At 41.8% G+C, this 17301-nt stretch overlaps 1 non-coding gene across 1 annotated transcript in view; it reads left to right on the top strand.

Annotated features, from left to right (window-relative positions):
• The window catches only part of rab22a, a 39640-nt gene that overhangs the window by 1258 nt on the left and 21081 nt on the right, over positions 1-17301 (top strand). The window lies entirely within an intron of this gene.

Below are 17301 nucleotides of genomic sequence, written 5' to 3'. Positions count from 1 at the left end.
CCCCCCCCCCCCGGACCTTCTTCACCTTTGTTTTAACATGTAACATTGTTTTATCTTGTGGACATTTTGCATCACGTCTCTCATAGGCAAGTAAGTTCGGTGATGCCTCTAGTTTTTACGTCTGGATCAGCGCTCATGTCTGGAACAAAATTGTATTGAACAAATGTTCAGTCAAGTGACACTTGATAGCCTTTTAGAACATTTAATGAGAGGGTACTCCTTTGTTAAAGTGTAGACAAATCAGCTGCAAATTATTCTGTACATAATTTGGAATGTAGTCGTGGTTGTATTTACTTGGCTGTGAAGAGGTTCAGTCAGCCCGGTTGGCTAGACGGCCGGTTTACAATCTAAACCGATGTTACCGCCATGAGTTCAATTCCTGCACTGGCTGAGATGACAGTGAAGAACTCTGCTTCTCAATCTCTCCCCTTGCTTGAAGTGTGGTAACTCCAAGTTAAAACATCACCGGTTGTCTTACTCTAAAGAGATTACAGCCCTATGTTGTGGTAAGACTATGGTGACTTTACCCTTTTTAGTTAGCTGTGAAGCACTTTTGGACATTGAAGTTTCAGAAAAGTACTGAACAAGTGCAAGTTCTTTACAAACATTGTGAAAATGTCAGTGTCATCTGTAGTAATTTCTAGGATTTGAGCTTAGTCATGTGCTTAAATATGCTCTTGTCAACTGTTGTACTACTGATTATACTGTTGAATTTCAACCTAGCCTTTGGAAGGGTTGAGTTGTACAAGTGGCCAAAACTGAAGGGATAGAATTCTGAATTATGGATTTATTTATCTTTGAACTACTTTGCCTTTTCCACCACTCTCACTATCCAACCACCATGCCCTCTCCTTATCCAAATTTGGCGTGAACAGTTCTGAGTTTATAACTACAGTGCTTTTGCAGGATGGTGTTTGATTTGAATACAGTCAGAGTTGTACATCTCACACATAACCTTTTGGTTGAACTCGTCCATACTGACCAGATAACCTAAATAAATCTAGTCCTATTTGCAGGCATTTGGTCCATATCCCCTGAAACCCTTCCTATTCATGTACCCATCCAGATGCTCTCTAAATGTTGTGATTGCACCAGTCTCCTCCTCCTTCCTTTGGCAGGTCATTCCATACATGCACCACCATCTGCATGAAAAAGCTGCCCATTAGTTCCCTTTTAAATCTTTCCCCTCTCACCTTAAAATTTGCCCTCTAGTTTTGGATTCACCTACCCTGGGAAAAAGACCTTGACTATTCACCCTATCCATGCCCCTCATGATTTTATAAACCTCTACAAGATCACCCCTCAGCCTATTCAGCTACCCCCTTTAGCTGAAACCCTCCAACCCTGACAACACCCTTGGAAATATTTTCTGCACCCTTTCAAGTTTAACAACATCTTATTGTATAACTAGCTTTGTCACCAGTAGGCTACGTTCAGGCACTCATGAAATTAAATACCTGTACACTTATTTTCCTAAATATTTGAACCACATTAAGTTAAAAGTATGTTTTAAAAATAATTAGCACCTGTATCTTTTTTAAAAAAAGTTCTGAATCATCGCTGCATTAGATGACATTCTCAAAGCAAGCAATGTGCTTTCTCTGGATGTTTACTGTATACACAGGGAAGACATAGATTTATTCCTAAGATTAGCCTGATTCTTCTGAATTCTAAGTGAGTGATCTAATTTGAAAACAAATTACCTGGTGCATAATTTCCTTTTTTTCTGGAGTGCGCGCTGCACGCTCTGTAATTTAGTCTCATTGAAATGTTTTAAGAATTGGCAACAAAATCAGTCTCCATTGGGGTTTGAGTGAGTGGGTAATATAGACTTATAGAATGCAGCACAGAAAGAGATGATTTGACCCAGCAATTCTGTACTAGCTGTTCCAAACTGTAATCCAATTTATCCTACTTCCCTGCTCTTTACCAATATTCCTGCCAATCTTTGAAATCCTAGCTACCTGTTGGTTTTTTTTTAAATAGTAAAGCTTTTCGCATGTCACTTATGCTTCTTGCTATCTTTCGGTGAAACTCTAACGTAAGGGGAATATCCTGCGGGCATTGGATTTTTGAAGCAAGCACAAAAAGAAAATTTCTGCAGAAGCCCATATCAGACTTTAAATGTTAATTCTGTTTGTCTCTCCAGAGATGCTGCCAGACCCTCTGAGTAGCTCCAGCATTTTCCATCTTATTTCTTGAAAGACTGCCCATTGCTAAATGATATTTCTGCCTACCTGTTTTTTTTTTTCCCAATGCATCCATCCTAAGTTCACTAAATGTGTTTCAGAGATAGTAGGAACTGCAGATGCTGGAGAATCTGAGATAACAAGCTGTAGAGCTGGATGAACACAGCAGGCCGAGCAGGAAGGCTGACATTTCGGGCCTAATCCCTTCTTCAGAAGGGTCTAGGCCCGAAACGTCAGCTTTCCTGCTCCTCTGATGCTGCTTGGCCTGCTGTGTTCATCCAGCTCTACAGCTTGTTATCTCTCTTCACTAAACGTGTACTTGTTTCCTTCATTATAGTTTTCACTTTAGGGACTGTTGTTCTGTCACCCTGGATTAGATTTGAAGTGCGAAATGAGTTTACGCAATAGAACATAGAACAGTACAGCACAGGAACAGGCCCATCAGCCCACGATGTTGTGCCAAGGATGATGCCAAATTAAATAAACCCTTGTGCCTGACCTTGGTCCATATCCCTCCTTTCCTTGCATATTCATGTGCTTATCTGAAAGCCCGTTAAATGCCCCTATCTTATCTGCCTCCACCACCCTGGTAGCACTGTCCAGACACCAACCACCCTGTGTTCTTTTTTTAAAAAAAAGTGCCCCTCATGTCTCTTTTGAACTTTCCCCCCTTACCTTAAATGCATGACCTCATGAGTTAGATATTTCAGCTCTGGGGGAGAAAGATTCTGACTGTCAACTCTATCTATGCATGCTGCTTCAAAGAAAACAACCCTAGTTTTTCTAGGAGCAAATTATTGCAGATGCTGGAATCTGTACTGAAAACAACAAATGCTGGAGATCAGAGGGTCGGACAGCATCCATGGAGAGACCACATCTCAAGTCCAGAAAACCCCCCACCCACTCCACCCTCCCCCCCCCATCAGAGCTGAAGTGAAGTGTTGGGGGTGGGGCAGCACCCACGCTGTAGTTGGCGGGGGGGGGGGGGCGCGCGGGGGCGGCATGGGGGGAGTAGGGGCGGTGAGGTTGTGGCGGGGTGCAGAGTACTGGTGGAGAAAAGATGTTGATAGTTCAGACTAAGTGATCGAAATGACAGAACAGTGGTGTCCAACTGCCAGACCCAAGGGAGAAGATGGTCCCACTTGGGTGGGGGGAAGGTTGAGAGGACTCAGCGAGAAAGAATGCAACAAGCTAAAAGAAAGGGGATAAATGGGAGTTGGTTCACAATTTGAAGGTGTTGAACTCAATCTCGTGCCAATTTCTAGTCAACATAGGTGAGCAATAGGGATTGGTATATAACGCAGGGCAAGAGTTATAGCTGGGGGAAAGGCAATTATGAGGCGATGAGGCAAGATTTAGGATGTATAGGATGGAGAAGGAAACTGCAGGGGCTGGGCACAATTGAAATGTGGAGCTTGTTCAAGGAACAGCTACTGCGTGTCCTTGAGAAGTATGTACCTGTCAGGCAGGGAGGAAGTGGTTGAGCGAGGGAACCGTGGTTTACTAAAGAAGTTGAATCTCTTGTCAAGAGGAAGAAGGAGGCTTATGTAGAGATGAGGCATGAAGGCTCAGTTAGGGCGCTTGAGAGTTACAAGTTAGCCAGGAAGGACCTAAAGAGAGAGCTAAGAAGAGCCAGGAGGGGACATGAGAAGTCTTTAGCAGGTAGGATCAAGGAAAACCCGAAAGCCTTCTATAGGTATGTCAGGAATAAAAGAATGACTAGAGTAAGATTGGGGCCGGTCAAGGACAGTAGTGGGAAGTTGTGCGTGGAGTCCGAAGAGATAGGAGAGGTGCTAAATGAGTATTTTTCGTCAGTATTCACACAGGAAAAAGACAATGTAGTCGAGGAGAATACTGAGATACAGTCTATTAGACTAAACGGGTTTGAGGTTCATAAGGAGGAGGTGTTAGCAATTCTGGAAGGTGTGAAAATAGATAAGTCCCCTGGGCCGGATGGGATTTATCCTAGGATTCTCTGGGAAGCTAGAGAGGAGATTGCAGAGCCTTTGGCTTTGATCTTTATGTCGTCATTGTCTTCAGGAATAGTGCCAGAAGACTGGAGACTAGCAAATGTTGTCCCCTTGTTCAAGAAGGGGAGTAGAGACAACCCTGGTAATTATAGACCAGTGAGCCTTACTTCGGTTGTGGGTAAAGTGTTGGAAAGGATTATAAGAGATAGGATTTATAATCATCTAGAAAGGAATAATTTGATTAGGGATAGTCAACACGGTTTTGTGAAGGGTAGGTCGTGCCTCACAAACCTTATTGAGTTCTTTGAGAAGGTGACCAAACAGGTGGATGAGGGTAAAGCGGTTGATGTGGTGTATTTGGATTTCAGTAAAGCGTTTGGTAAGGTTCCCCATGGTAGGCTATTGCAGAAAATACGGAGGCATGGGATTGAGGGTGATTTAGCGGTTTGGATCAGAAATTGGCTAGCTGTAAGAAGACAGAGGGTGGTGGTTGATGGGAAATGTTCATCCTGGAGTTCAGTTACTAGTGGTGTACCTCAAGGATCTGTTTTGGGGCCACTGCTGTTTGTCATTTTTATAAATGACCTGGATGAGGGCGTAGAAGGATGGGTTAGTAAATTTGCGGATGACACCAAAGTCGGTGGAGTTGTGGATAGTGCGGAAGGATGTTGCAGGTTACAGAGGGACATAGATAAGCTGCAGAGCTGGGCTGAGAGGTGGCAAATGGAGTTTAATGCGGAAAAGTGTGAGGTGATTCACTTTGGAAGGAATAACAGGAATACAGAGTACTGGGCTAATGGTAAGATTCTTGGTAGTGTGGATGAGCAGAAAGATCTCGGTGTCCATGTGCATAGATCACTGAAAGTTGCCACCCAGGTTGATAGCATTGTTAAGAAGGCGTACAGTATGTTAGGTTTTATTGGTAGAGGGATTGAGTTTCGGAGCCATGAGGTCATGTTGCAGCTGTACAAAACTCTGGTGCGGCCGCACTTGGAGTATTGCATACAGTTCTGGTCACCGCATTATAGGAAGGATGTGGAAACATTGGAAAGGGTGCAGAGGAGATTTACCAGGATGTTGCCTAGTATGGAGGGAAGGTCTTATGAGGAAAGGCTGAGGGTCTTGAGGCTGTTTTCGTTAGAGAGAAGAAGGTTAAGAGGTGACTTGATAGAGACATACAAGATGATCAGAGGATTAGATAGGGTGGACAGTGGGAGCCTTTTTCCTCGGATGGTGATGGCTAGCACGAGGGGACATAGCTTTAAATTGAGGGGTGATAGATATAGGACAGATGTCAGAGGTAGGTTCTTTACTCGGAGAGTAGTAAGGGCATGGAATGCCCTGCCTGCAAAAATAGTAGACTCGCCCACTTTAAGGGCATTTAAATGTTCATTGGATAAACATATGGATGATAATGGAATAGTTTAGTTTAGATGGGCTTCAGATAGGTTTCACAGGTCGGCGCAACATCGAGGGCCGAAGGGCCTGTACTGCGCTGTAATGTTCTATGTTCTATGTTCTAATATAAAACCTTTCCCATTGAGCATCAATTGGAGATTTCTTTCTGGTGACAAGGTGTGAGGTTTGAGAACGAGGATGTGTCATTCCAGTGCAATAAATGTGAGGTTGCGGGTGAAACATGTGATCTTGCAGACTGGAGGGAACCTGTTTGCATCCAATGATGCTGTACCTGATCTAAAGTGCCCAAGTAGTGAGACAGGATAGTGAAGAAAGCGTCAGCATGGACGAGTTGGACCAAAAGGTCTCTTTCTGTGCTGTACATCTCTATGGACTCTTAAGTTCCATGTAGGAATTTGAATATATAATCTTGGTGAATACTCTCTTGTACTAATATGGGAACAGTGCACTTTTGGAGACAGTCTTTCAGATGAGAAAATAAATTGAAGCCCTGTCTAACCCCTCAGCTGAACACATCAGGTCTCTCAGCATTGTTTGAAAAACAGAAGGGAAGTTTTCTAAAATACCTTAGGCAACATTTATCCCTGAACTAAAATCAGTAAAATGATGATTTATTTATTATCACCTTTTGTTATTTGTGGAATGTTGCTGTCTGCTGCCTTTTCTATTTTACAATGGTGATGAAGTGCTGAATTGACTATAAAACACTTTGGAATACACTCTAGTCATGAAAGCTGTTATAAGTTAAATGTAAATGAGGTTTTTTTCATTAATTCCTGGAAAAACCCTAAGCATAGCCTTCTGAGTTTACCTTGATCCCAAATAGACATGTGACTGTCCAGTGAGTTGGAGATTGGTTTGGGAATCAGGACTGTTTGTCTTGGAGTACACTTCGTTGGGAATTGATGCTGATAGCAAAACATTTGTGTGTGTTAAGTAGTTAGAATTTTAACCTGGAAGCGATTCCTGAACTGTCTATTCAAAGTTGTTTCTGTTTATTGAGATCAAATTTCAAGCAAATGATGTTCATGCAGGCAGCAGAGTGTTGGAAGGTTGTGAAACGAACATCACAAGTCTGTCCCAATTTCAAAGGGCTACTTATAGCTATTTTTATTTAAATGGGTTTTCGTATATTGTGCTTACTTTATTGACAATATTTCAATGTTCACTGGCTATCACAACATAACTACACCTGAATCATTATTCTCAGTCTCTAGCAAATGCTGCCTTATACTTCCTGTCATCTGATCGACTTAAGCACTTACCCCATTTCCCGATTGTCATTTGAAACATGTAAGACAAAATTCAATACCACAAATTCTTTGCTATATCTTTTTAGATTTGTGGGTGTATTTTATTGAGTTGCATTCTTCCTGTTCGAAGTTATAGTTAGTATAGTTTCCCTGTGGATTATGTCAAGCTTTGCTTGTGGTGCAACTCAATTTTTCTTCTGCACACCAGTATCTGGGGTGAATTTTTTAAAATCATTCATAGGATGTGGGATAACAGACAACAAGGTGTAGAACTGGATGAACACAGCAGGCCAAGCAGCATCGGAGGAGCAGGACGGTTGACGTTTTGGGCCTAGACCCTTCTTCTTTTTGGCGAAGCTTTCATTTATTGCCCATCGCTAGTTGCTCTTGAGGGCTTAGTGGTGAGCTGCTACCTTGAACTGAGGTGAATCCAGGAGTTATGGTAGGTATGCCCACAGTGCTGTTGGGCAAGGGTTGCAAGATTTTGAACCAACAATAGTGAATGTACATTGATTAAATAGGTTAAGATGTAGGAGCAGAAGGAGGCCATTCAACCCATCTGACTTTGAGTGAAATCATGGCTGATTTTATAATCCTCAATTTCACTTTCTGCTTTTTCCTAAACCTTTGATTCTCTTCAGATTTAAAATTCTGCCTCTCAGCCTTGAATATACTTAGTGATTCAGCCTCAACAGTCCTCTGAGGTGAAGAGTTCCACAGAGTCTCTAACCTCTGACAAAAGAAATATCTTCTCATCTGTCTTAAATGTGCGAGCCCTTATAAGATTATCCACTCTGGTCCTGGACTCTCCCACAAGGGAGAAATAACCTTTCATAGAAATGTGGAAACACAAAAGATAGAAGCAGGAGGCAGCAGTTCGGCCCTTTGAACCTGCTGTGCCATTCTTGACGATCGTGGCTGATTGTCCAACACTCGCCTAATCCTAGACAACAAGGTGCAGAGCTGGATGAACCCAGCAGGCTAAGCAGCATCATAGGAGCAGAAAGGCTGATGTTTCGGGCCTAGACCCTTCATCAGAAAAACTAGCCTAATCCTGCTTTCTCCCCATATCCTTTGATCCAATTCGTCCCAAGTGCTATGTCTAGTCACCTGTTGAATACATTGAATGTTTTGGCATCAACTACTTACTGTGGTAATGAATTCCACAGGCTCACCACTCACTGGGTGAAGAAATGTCTCCTCATCTCCATCCTAAATCATCATACTGTGACCCCTGGTTCTGGACACATCCACCATCGGTAATGTCCTCCCTGCATCTACCTTGTCCGGTCCTGATCGAATTTTATAAGACTCTGCAATTTCTCCCCCCTCATTCGTCTGAATTCTAGCAAAAACCATTTGAACCTAGTCCACATCTCCTGTATCTTGAATGGCAACCTTATTGAAATATTCATTTTCCTAAATTTCAATAAGTAGAAGCACTACCTACTTGACCTCTCCTTGTATGACAATCCCTTCATACCCTGTATTATCCTAGTGAACCTTCTCTGCGTCTAATGCCAGTACATCTTAACTTTTGATAAGAGACCTAAAACCGTTTATAGTATTTCACCTGTGGTCTGTCTATAGTTTTAGCAAAACATCACAATTTTCACACTCCATTCCCTTTGAAATAGTGCGTCTGCTTTCTCTATAACCTGCTGAACTTGAATGCTAGCTTTTTGTGATTCACGGATACCCTAATCAGGCAAACTCGCCTTTGCTGGGAGTCAAGCCAAAATAGTATGAGTCAAATGTAAGCTATTCGTTTCCATGCTATGTTAGTGATTTAAAGTTCTGATGAAACTTGGTAAGCCATCAAAAACATCAAATATGTTCAACACAATTTATTCTGCAACTGAGTAAAGACCTTATTTTGACTTGGAACTTGGACATGCCAAATGTAAACATGAATTTCCAAGTGGAAACTAAAACCATCAAAAATGGATGGTGTAAGAAAATATGAGTAGAAATCAATGCGGAACCACTGAACAGAAAACTGAAAGGACAGTGGATTAGGGAGGCACAACAAATTATACATGTTGAAGGTTCCATGCATTTGCCATCCAGGTTGTGGAATTCATGGATTTGGAAAGTATTGTCGAAGGAGCCTTGGTGTGTTAGAGTCATAGTTATGCAGCACAGAAACAGACCCTTCAATCCAACTTGCCCATGCCAACCAGATATGCTAAATTAATCTAGTCCCATTTGACCCATATCCCTCTGAAACCCTTCCGATTCGTGTACCTGTCCAGATGCCTTTGAAAATGTTGTAATTATACCTGCTTCTACCACTTCCTCTGGCAGCTCGTTACATACACGCACAGCTTCTACATGAAACAGTTACCTCCTATCCCTTTTAAGTCTTTGCTGTTTCCCCTTAAACCTATGCCCTCTAGTTTTGAACGCCCACCTTGGGAAAAAGACCTAGGTTATTCAGCCTATCCATGCCCTCATGATCTTATAAATCTCTATAAGATCACCCCCAGCCTTCAACAGTCTAGGGGAAAATAGTCCCAGCCTATTCAGCCTCTCCCTCTTGCTCAAACCCTCTAATGCTGGCAACATCCTTGTAAAGAGATCGTAGGAATTTTCTGAAGAAGGGTCTAGGCCCGAAACGTCAGCTTTCCTGCTCCTCTGATGCTGCTTGGCCTGCTGTGTTAATCCAGCTCTACACCTTGTTATCTAACATCATTGTAAATGTTTTTTTTTTAATCCTTTCCAGTTTAACAACACCTTTCCTGTAGCAGGGAGACCAGAACTGAGCATAGTATTCCAAAGATGGCCTAACCAATGTCCTGTACAGCAGCAACATGACATCCCAACTCCTATGCTGATTGCACTGACCAATGAAGGCAAGCATGCCAAAAGCCACCTTCACTATCCTGTCTCCCTGCGACTCCACCTTTTTGAGGAACTATGCACCTGCACCAAAAGGTCTCTTTGTTCAGCAACATTCCCCAGGGCCCTGCCATTAACTGAATAAGTCCTGCCCCGTTTTGCCTTACCAAAATGCAACACTTCACGTTTATCTAAATTAAACTCCATCCGCAACTCTTTGGCCCATGGCTTAGCTGATTACTGTCCTGTTGTACTCTGAGATAACCACCTTCACTGTCTACTACAGTCGTTGCCATAATTCTAGAAGAAGCAGTCATTTTGACTGGTAGTGCTTAATATGTATGATCAGGAAAACAATATGCTTATCAAAAAACCTTTCTGCTCAGCAGTCTGATCTGCCTCCTGTATTTTGCTGGTGCTGTTGCTGTCAGTTTTAGTTTCAGACCCAATATAATCAAATTAAAATTGCAAATTAGGTATGAAGCCACCTCAAACTTTGGCTTTTATGCACTGCAGTCAAGTGCATATTGATATCATGAAAATTATTTGAGTGTCTGAGAGAGGTAGATATATTATTCAGTTTTGGAGTTTTGGATGATGCCCGCGTCCAATCAGTTGCTATTGCATGCCCAATGTTTTGGGAAGACAGGAGATGTAATAATGGTGAAAGAATACATCCACCCTTGTAATTAGTGACACTATTGGATAATGGTTATCAGTTTGGTTGACAAGTTTGGTTTGGTGGTCGCATCAGTCATAGGAGGAACATTATTAGAAGTAACTTTCAGTCTGTGTCCGTTCTTAGCTAATGTCTCAATTATGAGGAGCTTGTGGACGGCTTGGATGTTGAAGTTGGAGACTCTGATTACACAGTCCCCTGTCTTCTTTCTTTGACTTACCAGTTTCAGTTTAAGGCTTGTTGACATCAATCAATCCAATACTTCTAGAATTACTCTTGCATCCTTTCAAACTGCTGTCATCAATCTCCTATCAACTACTGTCCCTCCTGAGTTCCCTTTTTCTCAAGTTCAGCATCACACTGTTGACTTCCATCCCTTCCTATTTAAATTAGATGAGTCAGTGTCATTAATGTGTTCTGATACATTTGGATTTGTGTCTTCTCATTTTTAAAAAAAATTTCTGGACTACCTTCAGCCGTGTCAACCACTCGTTCCTCCTGGAACATATGCTCAATGCGCTTCAGACATCACACTGTTTCGCTCCATTCCTATCTGCAGGGTGTGAATGCTGTGTCACTTCAAATGTTTTATCTTCCATGTTCATGGTCAACTTTGACAAACACAGGTTCATATCAACCGGTCTCTGCTCCCCCACTATGCAGTCTCCATCATTCCTATGTTTGTCTCCTTTTATAAACATCAGACATTTGGGAAATCCATAACCTCCTGCAGCTTTTTTAAGTGTTCAAATACCACAATGGGAGCACGTGAATGCTATTGAGGCAATACAAAACATACCTTAAAGATTTACTTGGATTTGTTTGAGTTAAGGAAATACAAGTACACTGCCATCAAAAATCGCATCCTTAGAAGCGGACTTTTCCAGCATTTGAGATGACAAGAACAAGGCTGCATACGTGTAAAGTCTAGTGCAAGAAATAAAATGTTTTCAAGTGGAGGTATTTGTGCAGTATTGAGAACTGCCAATTGTTTTCAGCTGGAAGATGATTGATAATCTCTCATGTATTCCCAATATAAAGCAACTTGTGTCTTTTAAAAATACACATCATCAAAGTGTTCACCACTGACCTCACTGAACAATAGGAAATAAATTATCATTTGTAGTGGCTGTGGCTTTTCCAACAGTGAGGTGGACTGGACTTGGAAATGTCCAACATTGTGCCCTGGCCTGAACTGTTTTTACAGCAAGTCTGTCGAACTGTGACACTCATTCTCGACTTGCAATTTTTTTTTAAATGCAGTATTTGTTACTTTCTCAGAATGTCACTCTTGTGATTTGTGCCACAGTATCTCTTGTGCAAGTATGCTTAACCACATTTAGTTTCCTCTTTATGAACTAATGGGCTTGCTGATGATTAATAAAAGCTAGCAATCATCCTGTTTTCTTCAGTCATATCAGATGGTGTCTGTGCATTGGCTGCATTTGTGTATTGGAGCCAAATTGGTCTTTGCAGTGTAATGAAACCACATATGTTAGACAAGATGAACACTGCTGTATGTCTTGTGTGTGAAACAGCTTGGAGCAAGAACCTTTCAGCTTTGTCACTGACAAGTACGATGTTATGGAAATTGAATAAATTCCACATATATTCAGTGAACTCCAATAAAGGAAATGTATTCAGACATGCAGGGCAAAAACAGGCTAATCAGCTGAAATACTCCAAGCTGGTGTTTTGCTTCCAAATGAGTTTCCTCACTTAAGGCAAGGGGCAGCAGGTTAAGAGGAGATGTAAGGAAAAACTTTCACCCAGAAGATGGTGGCAATCTGAAACTCACTGCCTGTAAGGATGGTAGAGGCAGAAACCCGCATAATATTTCAGTTAGATGCGCACTTGTGATGCCAAGTATGCAAGGCCCATGGGCCAAGTGCTGGAAAATGTGGTTAAAATAGTTAGATTCCTTTTTCTGAGCAGCACGGACATGATGGGCCAAAGGACCTCTTTTTTTTGTGCTGTAGACTCTCCACTTTTCTCATTCCATTAATGTCTTTCTATTCCTTTCTCCCTCATGTTCTTATTATGCTCTTGATTTAATGCATTTGTATGATTCACCTCAGAACTCATTGTCACATTGAGTAACAATAGATGGTCCCCAATTTATAAACATCTAACTTGTGAACGCTCATACTTACGAGCATCTATTTTATATTGTTGTTGTGTTCCAACTTACAAATGTACTCGAATAGAAACCATTAATAACCTGGGGACTGCTTTTATGCTCTTAATAAAATTGCATATAACAAATGACGAGGAACAAACCATCCTGGTGTTTATGCTCTGCTTGTAGCTCCTCCCATCATTGCTCATCCAAACCTTGTCAGTATAGCCCTCTATTCCCTTTTGTCTCATGCTCATCTTTCTTCCTCTTAAATGTATCTCTTTTATTTGCCTTAACAACTCCCTGCAGCAATGAGCTCTATATGCTTACTGTTTTGAGTGAAGAAATTTCTTCAAGTGATGATAAGCTGGTTATCCTGATAACTTATCAGGAAGTCGCTGAAATCTCTTATTAAGGAATACTTATTACATGTGAGTTAAGTGTATTAATATGATTGAAAAAAAGGTATGTTTGCTGCATTTATTGATCATCAGCAAGGCCATGAGTTTGAAATAAAAAGAAAACTAAATCTGACTAAGCATCTTGTTCAAGAGATTACCTATATATTCATGTAAAATTGAATTTTCAGACTTTTTTAAGGTTAAATTTATGGGTCAACTACTAGATGGGCGCTACTTTGAGGGTCTGAAATTCATGCTACAGTCCAAAATACTATATCAGTAGCAGGAACCCAAGTGATCTCCAAACAAATGAAGAAAACACAACAAATTACGGTAATTACTGGGACTTCTGTGATCCAGCGCTGTGAAAGGCATAATCTGTCATAGCATCACAGCTCATGTGAGTGTTTGCTAATTGTCAGCACACAGAACAAATTGATTATTCTCCCTGTAAATTTAAAACCTGATTATTCTTTCACAAAGTAACCCTGAATCGTTTCCATTTTCTCCCGTGTCCAAAAGCAGTTTGTCACCCTCAGTGAAACAGTAAGTCAGTGGATCCGAGCTCTCTCAATTACCAGGTTCATTCTTTTGAAACTCCGACAAAGGAATGAAACCTGATGAAAAGAAATCTGCTGTTAAAATACCACAGTATCCCAGTTTTCCGGAGTCGAAAACAAATTTCCACTAAACCTGGGAGACTGGATGGCAGCACTTTATCTCCACCTGCAGGTCACTAACCTATTACTGTTTAAAACTTAAAATGCTGAATCCAATTTTCATCCCCATTGTCGGAGTAAAGCTGCACTTGGGAAGGTTCTTTGACAGATGAGAACAAACACCATCCAGCACTTGCCTTAAAATCCAAATTATCTATGAAAGACGAGGGTTGATGTTTACACGGGATATATGGAAAATTCAACAGGTTTTGGCCAAAAATAGGGGGTTGACTTTGACATCAACTTTTACTCGAGTACGTACGGTATGTTGGATATCAAATCATATATCAGACAGCCAACATGGTTTCATGAAGAAAATCATGCCTAATAAATCTGTTGCAGTTTTGAACATGATGACTATAGCCTATAAAGGCAGGTTGTTAGATGTGGTTTATTTGCGTTCCTAAAACACATTTGATAAGGTGTCAGGCAAAGGTTAATCCGCAACATAAGGCATAATGGAGTAGGAGGTAACATATTAAGATGGATTGAGGGTTGAATGGAAGCAGAGAATAGGGAGAATCATGGCATTTTCAAACTGGCAGGTAGTGAGTAGTGGAGTGCTGCAAGGGTTAGTGCTAAAGACAACTAAAAAAAATAAGTGGGAGAAGATAAAATTTTAGGGTATACTGCAAGTAATATCAAAATGGACAGCAAGAGCTTCTTTAATTACAGGAAAAGAGAGAGGCCAAAATTAACATAGACCCTTTAGAGAGTGAGGCTGAAGAAATAATGGGGAACCAGGAAATGGCTGAGGAGTTGAATAAATACTTTCCATCTGTCTTCATGGAAGACATTAATAACATTACAAAACTCTATAATACTATAGTATAAAACAATGTAATATTGCCTATATAGTCAAGGGCTAAAAGGAGAGGAAATAAATACAATCTCTTTCACTAGAGAAAAAGAACAGGGAAACTGTGTGGTTAAATTAAGATTTTAAACAATAAAAGAAATGTAATTTGTCAATTCGATAACTGTTTCAAAGTTAAATACCAAGTCTTTATAGAATCCCTGAGTAATACGTTGGAATACAGGCAAAAGGGATTGTATCTTTCTTGAACTCTGAAGTCACCAGTCAATGCAAACTCCAATGAATATTTATTTATTTGTTTATTCTAAACTGGGATTCTTTTCTCAAAAAATTATCAATTGTTTAAGTGAATATAAAATTAGTGAGATTAAACCTCAAACACGGCTTCAGTCTTGCAGCCTCTGAGCTCACAGCCTTCCTTCACAAAAAAATTTTAAAACCTGCTCGATCAATTGTTTTTACAACATTCTGTGCTTTACTGGCCAGCACCAGCCCCCTCTTGATTAACTGATGCAATATTCAGCTGGCAGTCTTCCAGCATATCATGTCCTGGTGGTGAAATGTCAGCAGTGTGCTTAGAACAATAATTAACCTGCAGTTATCTTACCAGGCTAGTACCAGTTTTTGTTTTACTTTTAAGATAAACTGCTGTTCAGAGTTTGATTCTTAACTTCAGCTCACAGTTCCATCGCAAAAATGAGAAAAATAAAGAAAATCTGTGATGGTCTCAACACAGAGCATTTAGCAATACATACCATAATAAAGCAGACAGTACAGCTTCACGGAGGGGAAAATCATGCCTGACAAATTTACTAGAATTCTTTTGAGGAAGTAACAAGCGATGTACATAAAGAGAGAGTGGTGGGTGTAATTTTGGGTTTTCAGAAGGCATTTGATTAAGGTACTGCAGGCTAGCCTAATTAAGATAAAATCCCATAGTGTTGGACCTAGTTAATTAGCATGGACTGTCTAACAAATAGAAGTCAGAATTAGGACAAGGAGTTCATTTTAAGGATGGCAACCTGTAACTAGCGGTGTGCCACAGGGATCAATGCTGGGACTACAATTAATTAGAATACATGTTACTGACTTTGGATGAGGAAAATGTGTGTACTTTTGCTCCACATGCCAAATGTGGACTTGCCTGATAACAGCTACTCCCAATTAACTCCTTAGCTCCTGCCTAATACTGACAATTTGCCTTCCCCCAATTTAGTACCTTCCTGCAACGTCCTGACTTATCCTTATTCATTGGCTATCTTAAAACTTAAGGAGTTGTGATCACTGATTCCAAAATGCTGTCCCACTGAAAGGTCAGTCACCTGGCCAGGCTGATTAGCCAACACAAGGTCAAATTTGGCCCCTCCTGTAGTTGGATTATCCACATACTGTTTCAAGAAACCCTCTTGGATGCACTCAAGAAATTCCGTCCCGTCTAAGCCTCTTGATCTAAGGGAGTCCCAGTCAATATTGGGAACGTTAAAGTTACCCAGTATGATAATCCTGTTGTTGCATCTTTCCACAATCTGCCTGCATATTTGTTGCTCATTATTCCAGTGGCAGTTGACGTCCTTGACCCTGGCACCAGGGAGACAACACAGTATCCTGGAGTCTCAAACGCAACTGCAGAAATGCCTGACTGTGCTCCTAACTAGCGAGTCTCCTACCACGATTGCTTGCTATGTTCTTTTACTTCTGGCCTCCACCTCGCAAGTAGGAATATGTTTACTCTCTACTCAATCAAAGCTGATACTAAATAAAAACCTGAGGAAGGGTCACCGAAACGTTAACTCTGTTTTCTCCTTCACAGATGCTGCCACACCTGCTGAGCTTTTCCAGCAACTTTGTTTTTGTTCCTGATGCTAAATTTAAATACAGCAAAATCCTCATTTGAATCTTTGGGTCCACTCTCAAATATAGTGATTGCCTGTGTAACCCAATTTGCCTAAAGAATACTTTGCGCCAAATGAAATACAGCAAACGTGTGAAACATTTGAGGGATCTGAAAAAAGGATGGTACAACAGTCTGGGACAACAAGGTGCAGGGCTGGATGAACACAGCAGGCCAAGCAGCATCATAGGAGCAGAGAGGCTGACGTTTCGGGCCTAGACCCTTCATCAGAAAAGGGGGAGGGGAAGGGGGTTTTGAAATAAATAGGGAGAGAGTGGGAGGCGGATAGAAGAGGGATAGAGGAGAGGATAGGTGGAGAGGAAACAAACAGGTCGAAGAGGCGGGAATGGGGCCAGGAAAGGTGAGTGTAGGTAGGGAGTTAGGAAGGGGATAGGTCAGTCCAGGGAGGACGGACAGGTCAAGGGGGCGGGATGAGGTTGGTCGGTAGGAGATGGAGGTGCGGCTTGAGGTGGGAGGAGGGGATAGGTGGGAGGAAGAACAGGTTAGGGAGGCAGGGACGAGTTGGACTGGTTTTGGGATGCGGTGGGGGGAGGGGAGATTTTGAAACTTGTGAAATCCACATTGATACCATTGGGCTGCAGGGTTCCCAAGCGGAATATGAGTTGCTGTTCCTGCAACCTTCGGGTGGCATCGTTGTGGCACTGCAGGAGGCCCAGGATGGACATGTCGTCTGAGGAATGGGAGGGGGAGTTGAAATGGTTCGCGACTGGGAGGTGCAGTTGTTTGTTGCGAACCGAGCGTAGGTGTTCTGCAAAGCGGTCCCCGAGTCTCCGCTTGGTTTCCCCGATGTAGAGGAAGCCACACCGGGTACAGCGGATGCAGTATACCACATTGGCAGATGTGCAGGTGAACATCTGCTTGATGTGGAAAGTCTTCTTGGGGCCTGGGATGGGGGTGAGGGAGGAGGTATGGGGGCAGGTGTAGCACTTCCTGCGGTTGCAGGGAAAAGTGCCGGGTGTGGTGGAGCTGGAGGGGAGTGTGG

Source organism: Rhincodon typus, chromosome 19, assembly GCF_021869965.1.
Source record: "Rhincodon typus isolate 14 chromosome 19, sRhiTyp1.1, whole genome shotgun sequence".
Lineage (NCBI taxonomy): Eukaryota > Metazoa > Chordata > Chondrichthyes > Orectolobiformes > Rhincodontidae > Rhincodon > Rhincodon typus.
This window is presented reverse-complemented; position numbering and strand designations above follow the sequence as displayed.